This window comes from Bidens hawaiensis, unplaced genomic scaffold (assembly GCF_021521415.1).
Source record: "Bidens hawaiensis isolate Kalapana, Puna unplaced genomic scaffold, B.hawaiensis_p1.1 tig00028497_1, whole genome shotgun sequence".
NCBI lineage: Eukaryota > Viridiplantae > Streptophyta > Magnoliopsida > Asterales > Asteraceae > Bidens > Bidens hawaiensis.
In genome coordinates this window covers 171,340-180,609 of record NW_027494658.1, presented here as the reverse complement: position 1 = coordinate 180,609, position 9,270 = coordinate 171,340, and positions in this window count along the sequence as shown.

Here is a 9,270-nt window from a genome sequence, read left to right as displayed (position 1 = left end):
ACGATGAGCTAGTTTTCCTTTCTTTCCAAAACGAACGACTCCCTTCCAAGGGGATGCTTTGAGTAGAACAAAATCACCAACACTGAACTCTAGGGGTTTACGTCTCTTATCAGCATAACTTTTCTGACGACTACAAGCAGCAAGGAGGTTTTGACGGATTTGAGCAATACGGTCAGTTGTCTCTTGAACTAATTCAGGGCAGTGATCTGAGATTCCCCAACTTCGTTCCAACAAATCAGGGAGTGAAATTTGATACCATAGAGTGCTTGAAAAGGTGCCATACCTTAAAATTTAACTTAAAAAACGAAAAAAGTAAAAACTCAAAAATGTTTTCACAGTCTTTCTCGTTTTAAAAAAAATACAATGGTGAGTGAAAACAGAGTCGTGTCTTTTTTTTAGTTATAATTGTGCATTTTGTTCATTTTCGGCATTGTGTCTTTGGTCTCGAAATTGTGTCTTTCTTCATTTTTTTGTTCATTTTTTTTAACGGGAATGATGCCAGAAACATTTTTTTATTTTAAATTTTTTCGTATTTTATTTATATTTTGAGTTTTTTTAATTATTTTTAAGGGGTTTTTTGTGTGGTCACAAATCATTCTCACGCTTCTCATTTTGTCTCCCTTTGTATTTTAACTTTACCCATTATTTAGTGATATACACAATTACACAAACATAAAATAAAAATAAATGAATATACACATATAGATCGAGAAGGAACTGATGCTACGTATCGAAAATCTCGCTTAAAAGTTAAGTTATGAGTGTTGGAAACCTAATAAAACTCTTACATATTCTAAACGGGTATTAGTATTTGTAATACCGTACATGTGCCCTAAAGTTCACGTACCTAAAATCAGTAAACTTGGGTACTCATACCCGTACCCAATAGAGACGTACGGGGGTACGGGTACAGATACAGATACAGGTACTGAACGGGTACGTGTATTTGTGGAAAAAAGCTCATCCCTAATTTTGAGATACGAATTTGTGACTAACAACTTTTGAAAAGAAAGTGGTCAGGTTTAAATCCTCATCATGAAATAGTATTTCTTAGAAAATTGTATTGCAAAACCTTTCACGGGATCCGAAACCAATTTTATCTCATCACCTAATAATAAGATGAAAATAAACCAGCTTATTTGAGTAGAGATATGTTGGGTTTCTATGGATATTTTAAACTTAGTTAACCATTTAACTAGTCACAATTAAGGCGGAAGCGTGATATAAACAAACTAAACATATGTATCCATGTGTTTATATATGTAAATATTACAAGTTTATAGGAAATGTGTACATGAACAACCTAATTTATTCATGTTATAAGATTACCAATAATCTATTTATTAGAAACCCGAAGCAAGGATCAAATGATACGGGAAAACTAAACTATCAAAGCTATAAACACTTACATTCTTAACCTTTTAAGAGTGTAGTTGATGTTGAAGAAGATGATGATATTGATGCTAGACTTTCAAAGGGAAAATCCTCAAACGGAAGATACCCCGAGCCTCCAACACACACCGAACTTTGTTAGGGAGCTTGAACACGAATAATCGAGACCCGAGCCTCTTCCTTATGATCTTGGCCGAAAACCAAAACCAAGAAAGAAAGAAAGAGTTGGTTTGCTTACTTGAAAGACTTAATTGTTACTTGTTTGAATATATATAATCTCATTCAAAAACAATCAAATCTTTTCATGTCATGTGTTAGGTTTTATTTTGGTCAAGTGAAGATTACTCAACCTCCACTACATCCATGACAAAATATTGACCAAAACTTTGGGGTGTGGGGCCCACCCAAAACCGGCCCCAAAAATATATATATTTATTTATTTATTTTTTTTTATATTTATTTTATACTTTATAAAATATATAAACACCCCATCTTTTATAAACCATTTTATAAAAGAACACATAGTTAAATAATCATTCCAATAATAATTATTTGAATAAATAAATTAACCAATTAATTTATTTAACACTTTCAAGTAAGTATTCAGAAACTCGATTTTCTGAATGTATCGTGTTCTGTATTTGTCTCATAGATCTTATCTTAACAAATACATAATTGGTGTGTGTCTAACTCGTTATTGGGTATGACCCGACTTGGATCAAACACAACTAGCCATATTAACCTAATTATGTGTCTTGGGCATACGGTATTCCAACAATCTCCCACTTGCACGTGACTCATAAGAAGTTAATGCTAATGGTGAATACCGCCTAACAACAGGTCACCACCCTTAGTGTGCTTGACTAAGTGCCATTCAATAACATCATCCCCTTCAAGTCCATACTTGATATGATATAGGTAAGTCTTATCATTACATCCCTTTATTACTAGATGTCCTGTCAAATCGAAGAGACACAGAGTGATCATTCTCTCAATGATTTAACTTAACAGGCCTTAGACATCTAAACTCTCAACACATAAGAGGAACAAATCCCATCTTGACTGCATACATCCTCGTTGACATCTCATATGATATCTGAGCTCTTTCTTACACGTCATCGTGTTACCGAAATAACAAAGAAGAGAGTCAAGTTATCAGACTTGATGAAAAACAGGATCCAATATGCATCTCAGGTCAAAGGACACAATGATACTCGCCTTTACTCAAGGATTACTTATGATCAGTTACACTAACTCCATGCAGTGATTCTTGAGAGCGGGTCAGTCCAATATTTGTATCCCACAAATATCTATGAACTTTGGTGGCAAACCTATGCCCTATATTCATCACATGAATATCAACCAATCCGGGTTCATAATAGTCTTACCTTCATACTTGTTCCCACAAGTATGATCGACTACGGACGTTTAGAACAACATAAGTCATTCATGGATTAAACATGCAAATATAGAACATAACTCATTGAATAATTAAAACATAATTAATTTTCATGAGATACCCATTACATTCGTTCTTATACAAACACTAAACACAGATTAAATCCACTCACTAGAATACCGAAGTCCTAATGCACAAACATGACCCTCATGCTTTGGCCTATCGAGGAGCTTCGTGAGTGGGTCCGCAATATTTTGATCGGTATAAACTTTATGAATACATATCTTTCCCTTTTCAACTTCATCCCTTATGTAGTTGAATCTGCGCTCAATGTGCCTCGTTTTCTGATGAGCACGAGGCTCCTTGATCTGTGCAATAGCACCCTCATTGTCACAGAATATCTCTAGGGGCTCCTGAATGGTAGAGATAATCCCTAGATCCATGATGAACTTTTTCATCCATGCAGCCTCTTGGGCTGCCATTGAAGCGGCGATGTACTCAGATTCTGTAGTGGATAACGCGACAACATCCTGCTTCGAACTCTTCCAAGAGACAGCGCCTCCATTCAAAATGAAGACATATCCCGACTGTGACCGAGAATCATCTCGGTCAGTTTGGAAACTCGCATCCACGTAACCCTTTACGACGAGTTCCTCCTCACCAGACCCATATATTAAAAACATATCCTTAGTCCTTCTAAGGTATTTTAATATATTCTTGACAGCCATCCAATGACTGTCACCTGGGTTGTGCTGGTATCTACTCGTTATGCTTAAAGCATACGAGACGTCAGGTCTAGTGCACATCATTGCATACATAATAGATCCTATTGCCGAAGCATAAGGAACATGCTTCATCCTATCCTGCTCTTCCTTAGAGCTAGGACTTTGGGATGAGCTTAACACGGTTCCTCTAGGAATAGGTACCAAACCTTTCTTAGAGTTTTCCATCCTGAACCTTTTCAGGATTTTATCAATGTATGCACTTTGATTGAGTCCGATCAATTTCCTTTGTCTATCTCTATAGACCTTTATTCCCAAGATATATGTCGCTTCTCCAAGATCCTTAATTGAGAAACGACTACTTAACCACGCTTTAACGTTTTCCATACTTGGTATATCATTTCCAAATAAAAGTATATCATCGACATACAAAATAAGGAACATGACTATACTCCCACTAGCCCATTTATACACACACGCCTCATCACCGTTTTGGACGAAACCAAACGCTTTGATTTCTTCATTAAAACGATGATTCCACATCCGTGATGCTTGTTTCAACCCGTAGATTGATTTCCTTAACTTACATACTTTGTCAGGATTAGATGGATCGACAAAACCTTCAGGCTGAACCATATGGACATCTTCCTCAAGATATCCATTAAGAAAAGCGGTCTTGACATCCATCTGCCATATCTCATAATCAAAATGAGCTGCAATGGCAAATAATATCCTGATCGACTTAAGCATCGCGACCGGCGAGAAGGTTTCATCATAATCAATCCCTTGAGTTTGCGTGAAACCTTTTGCTACAAGTCGTGCTTTGTAAGTATCTAAATTTCCATGCATATCGGTCTTCTTCTTGAAGACCCACTTACATCCAACCATTTTGGAGTTAGGTGGACGATTAACCAATTCCCAAACTTGGTTATCGTGCATGGATTGCATCTCGGCGCTCATGGCTTCAAGCCACTTGTCACAATCAGGTTGTGACATAGCATCTTTGTAGGAGATCGGTTCATTCGAATCGACCAAGTAGCAATCATCCACGAGAAATCCATATTTCTTGGGAGGTCGACTAATCCTACTAGATCTGCGAGCAACGTGTGTATGATCAACCATTTGATCACCTTCAACATCCTCGTGTTGAAAACTAGTATTGACCAACTGTGTATCATCCAGTGATTCTTGAACCTCTTCAAGTTCCACTCTTTTTTCACTAGGTCCTTCCATAAGGAACTTAGTTTCTAAGAAGTATCCTTTGCGTGAAATAAACACTTTTTGTTCACTAGGATCATAGAATATATATCCTATATCATCCTTTGGGTATCCTATGAAGATACACCTGATGGATCGAGCCTCAAGCTTATTTGGGGTGTCACGTTTAACATAAACTATGCATCCCCATACCCTTAAATATGAAAAGGATGGAACCTTTCCATGCCACACTTCATAGGGTATTCGATCCACCTTTTTGGTCGGGGCCATATTCAAAATACGAGCCGCTGTAAGTAGCGCATATCCCCAAAATGATGGCGGTAGTGAGCTTCGTGCCATCATTGATCGAACCATGTCCAACAGTGTTCTATTCCTCCTCTCGGATACTCCGTTATGTTGAGGAGTTCCAGGAGGAGTGAACTGTGAAATAATTCCACAATCTCTAAGATGACATTGAAAAGCATCACTTAGGTATTCGCCTCCTCTATTGGAGCGGAGTACCTTGATTGTTCGGTCGAGCTGATTTTGTACTTCATTTTGAAATTCCTTGAACATTTCAAAGGCTTCATATTTGTGTTTCATTAGATACACATACCCATATCGACTAAAATCGTCGGTAAAGGTAATGAAGTACCTTTCACTATTCCTACTAGTGGGCTTGAGAGGTCCGCATACATCCGTATGTATGATACCTAACAAGTCCTTAGCCCTCTCATTTGTACCTTTAAAAGGTTCTTTGGTCATCTTGCCTTGAATACAAGATTCACACTCATCAAACGAACCTAACTCATTTGTTTTCAAAAGACCATTCTTTTGGAGAGTATTTACACGATTCTTGTTTATGTGTCCAAGACGACAATGCCAAATGTAGGAATCACTCAAATCCTTTTTGAGTCTTTTAGTGGAAGTTTGATATAATGAGCTATTTGAGGTATTGTTATGAACCAATTCATAAATACCGTTGTTTGGTACAGCTTTAAAATAAAAGATACCATTAGATGATTCATGCATTTCTGATTTTACAAATTTAAAGTCAAAGTTACATTGTCTAAGAAGGTGCACGGAAATAATGTTCCTAGTCAAACTAGGAGCATACAAAACATTTCTCAAAACAACTTCCAAACCACTTGGAAGCGATAAAGTGAAGTCTCCTCTAGCGACCACGTGCACCCTTGCACCGTTGCCCATGAAAAGACTCACTTCGCCCTTCTTTAAGTCTTCATTCCTTTTGAACCCCTGCAACCAATTGCAAATATGAGTTCCACATCCGGTATCCAATACCCATGTGTTAGAAGAAATAAGATTTAGCTCAATATTAATCATAAAGACATTACCCGAGGCATGCCCCGCATTCCTGTTGTCTCTTAGCTCTTTTAGGTAGACCGGGCAATTGCGTTTCCAATGTCCGGTCTCCCCACAACCAAAACAAGGATCATCCTTATGACCCCTCGGTTCCACAACCTTTTGTTTCTTTGCCATAACCGGTGATTTGCCCTTACCCTTAAGATGCACAGGAGGACCCTTTCTTTTTGCTACCTTAGCCTTAGAATTGGGTTGAGATCGATTCTTGGATTTACTTTCATTGATCGCAAACACGGGTAAAACCCTTTTACCCATGCTCGCCTCGGCTGTTTTAAGCATTGAGTGAAGTTCTCCAATGTTTTTGTCCCACCCATTCATGTTATAATTTAACACGAAAGTGTCGAACCTTTTCGACAGGGAGTTAAGGATCAAATCCGTTGCTAACTCTTTTGAGATGGGACAATTAAGCTTGGCGAGGCGATCAATGTAACTTTTCATCTTAAGTACATAAGTTGAAACTGGTTGATTATCATCCATTCTACATGCATGCAAGGCTCGAACCGTTTCGAACCTTTCAACTCTTGATTGCTTAAGGAACATTTCCTTAAGTTGAGTAATCATGTCGTACGCATTATGGTTTTCCAAATCCTTTTGGATTTCGGGAACCATAGTCGCCAACATGAGGCATGACACTTGAATGGAATCTTCCGTGTGTTGGACCCAATTCATATATTCGACCTCACTTCCCTCTTCCGGTTCGTTGGGGATAGGTGTTTCCAAAACATGATATAATTTTTCTTGTTTTAGAACAATCCTTAAATTTCGGAACCAATCCGAAAAGTTATTGTGGTTAAGACGGTCTTTAGCGAGAATAGATCGGAGAGATACATTTTGGACGTTAGGGATTATGTTGTCGTCGACGTGTGCGGCCATCTGCAGAATTTTAATTAAGTTCATTTTAGTGTTTTACTTATTTTAATTATTAATACCCTTTTATATATATACCAAATATAATTAATAATTAAAATCTAGAATCCAACGATGAACCCGACTCCGGTTAGGTGACCTTTTTCCCATTGTCGGTTTATCAAGGTAGTTATTCATAACAATTGCAAACCCTTTTGCAAATTCTAGAGTTTATGGGACCGGTTCGAAATCATATTTCGTGTCGGCATGTTTATCCCATCAACACCTATTAGACCCCATGCTTGGGTGACCCTCTTCACATGGTTCTAATTTAAGTCGTCCTACTTGTATCAACTTGTAATATCAACATACAAACGGTTAGGTGACCTTTTTCCCATTTATATGCCAATATTACCTCAACATATTAATTTACTCTACGCGGTTAGGTGACCTTTTTCCCACTAAGAGCTTACTAATATGTTAAGCGTTATACAAAAGGATGATGTTTGACTTATTATCCTTAATTTTAAAAGGGATTTTTAGTTTTAATAATTCTAGTTGTAAAACTTTAAATCATGTTCTAACATGCATTTAGTAACATGATATTTTGAAACCATTTTCAAAATTCTAATTTATAATAAAACCATTTTATTATGGGCGTGAGACGGCTAGTTAATAAATCCATTTTATTAAACTATGTGTCACGTAATTACCGATAATTATTAGAACCCGTTTTATGCTATGTTAATTAATTCTATGTGACGAAGTTGATATCCTAATATCTAGCAACCACATAATCAAACAATCAATTAACAAGCATACACAATTATACTAGACACGAGCCACTAAGTTAGACCACACTTGTTAGCCGAAACAAGTGTGTGTCTTAGGTCCGATCCTAAGGGACACATGACACATGGATGTTGTAGCTCCCACTCGATCCCGCATCCAAATGCTTCGAGCATCTTCTTCAACCCCGTTGTGATCCATTGGGCTTGAACTTGGGCCTTAGCTTCCATAAGCTTCCATTTGGGCTCAATAGGTGGGCTTAGGTCCTTTTGGGCTTGAATCCCCTTAATGGGCTTGTGAGACCCATTATCACCATACCCGGCCCAATAAGGCCCAAACTTCCAATTTTGCAATCTTCTTTAAATTTACAAAACAAATGTCCTAATACATTTTTTCTATAAAATAAAGATATTACAAATAATCTATTTATTACATACCCATATGAATAAATAATTACAAAACTGCCCCTAATTAATTATTACAAACCGAAACTTGAATAATTAATTACAATTATCAACCACAAATAAACATCCATTTTGGTCTACGGCTCGGTCTAGCTTTAATAATTAATAAACATAACCCGTTATGTTTTAGGATCCCGTTTCAAAACCCCTTGACTTTATCGAGCCTAGCCCAACCCATTTTGGGCTTGACCCAATAACTTGATTATGAGCTTCGGCTCACATGTCCAAAACACATGGGCTTCGGCCCAATGAAAGGTCTCATGGGCTTCGGCCCATTTAACCAAAATGGGCTTCGGCCCATTTTACTTTCTCCCCTCCTTTTTTTTTTCGGTTAGCCCATTAACCAAAACAAGTGGGCTTCGGCCCAATATCACCCGAATTGGGCTTCGGCCCATTTACTCGGTTTTATATTTTTATTTTATTTTATTTTTTTTTGAACAAAGCCAAAATTATAACAAGATTAAATACAAAAAATCATGCATGTTAATTTTTTGTATAAAATCTTTCAAGGGGAAAAATATAAAACCGAAAACCCGAAGCTTAGTTTCCCGTATCCCGGCTCTTGATGCCATTTGTTGGGTTTCTATGGATATTTTAAACTTAGTTAACCATTTAACTAGTCACAATTAAGGCGGAAGCGTGATATAAACAAACTAAACATATGTATCCATGTGTTTATATATGTAAATATTACAAGTTTATAGGAAATGTGTACATGAACAACCTAATTTATTCATGTTATAAGATTACCAATAATCTATTTATTAGAAACCCGAAGCAAGGATCAAATGATACGGGAAAACTAAACTATCAAAGCTATAAACACTTACATTCTTAACCTTTTAAGAGTGTAGTTGATGTTGAAGAAGATGATGATATTGATGCTAGACTTTCAAAGGGAAAATCCTCAAACGGAAGATACCCCGAGCCTCCAACACACACCGAACTTTGTTAGGGAGCTTGAACACGAATAATCGAGACCCGAGCCTCTTCCTTATGATCTTGGCCGAAAACCAAAACCAAGAAAGAAAGAAAGAGTTGGTTTGCTTACTTGAAAGACTTAATTGTTACTTGTTTG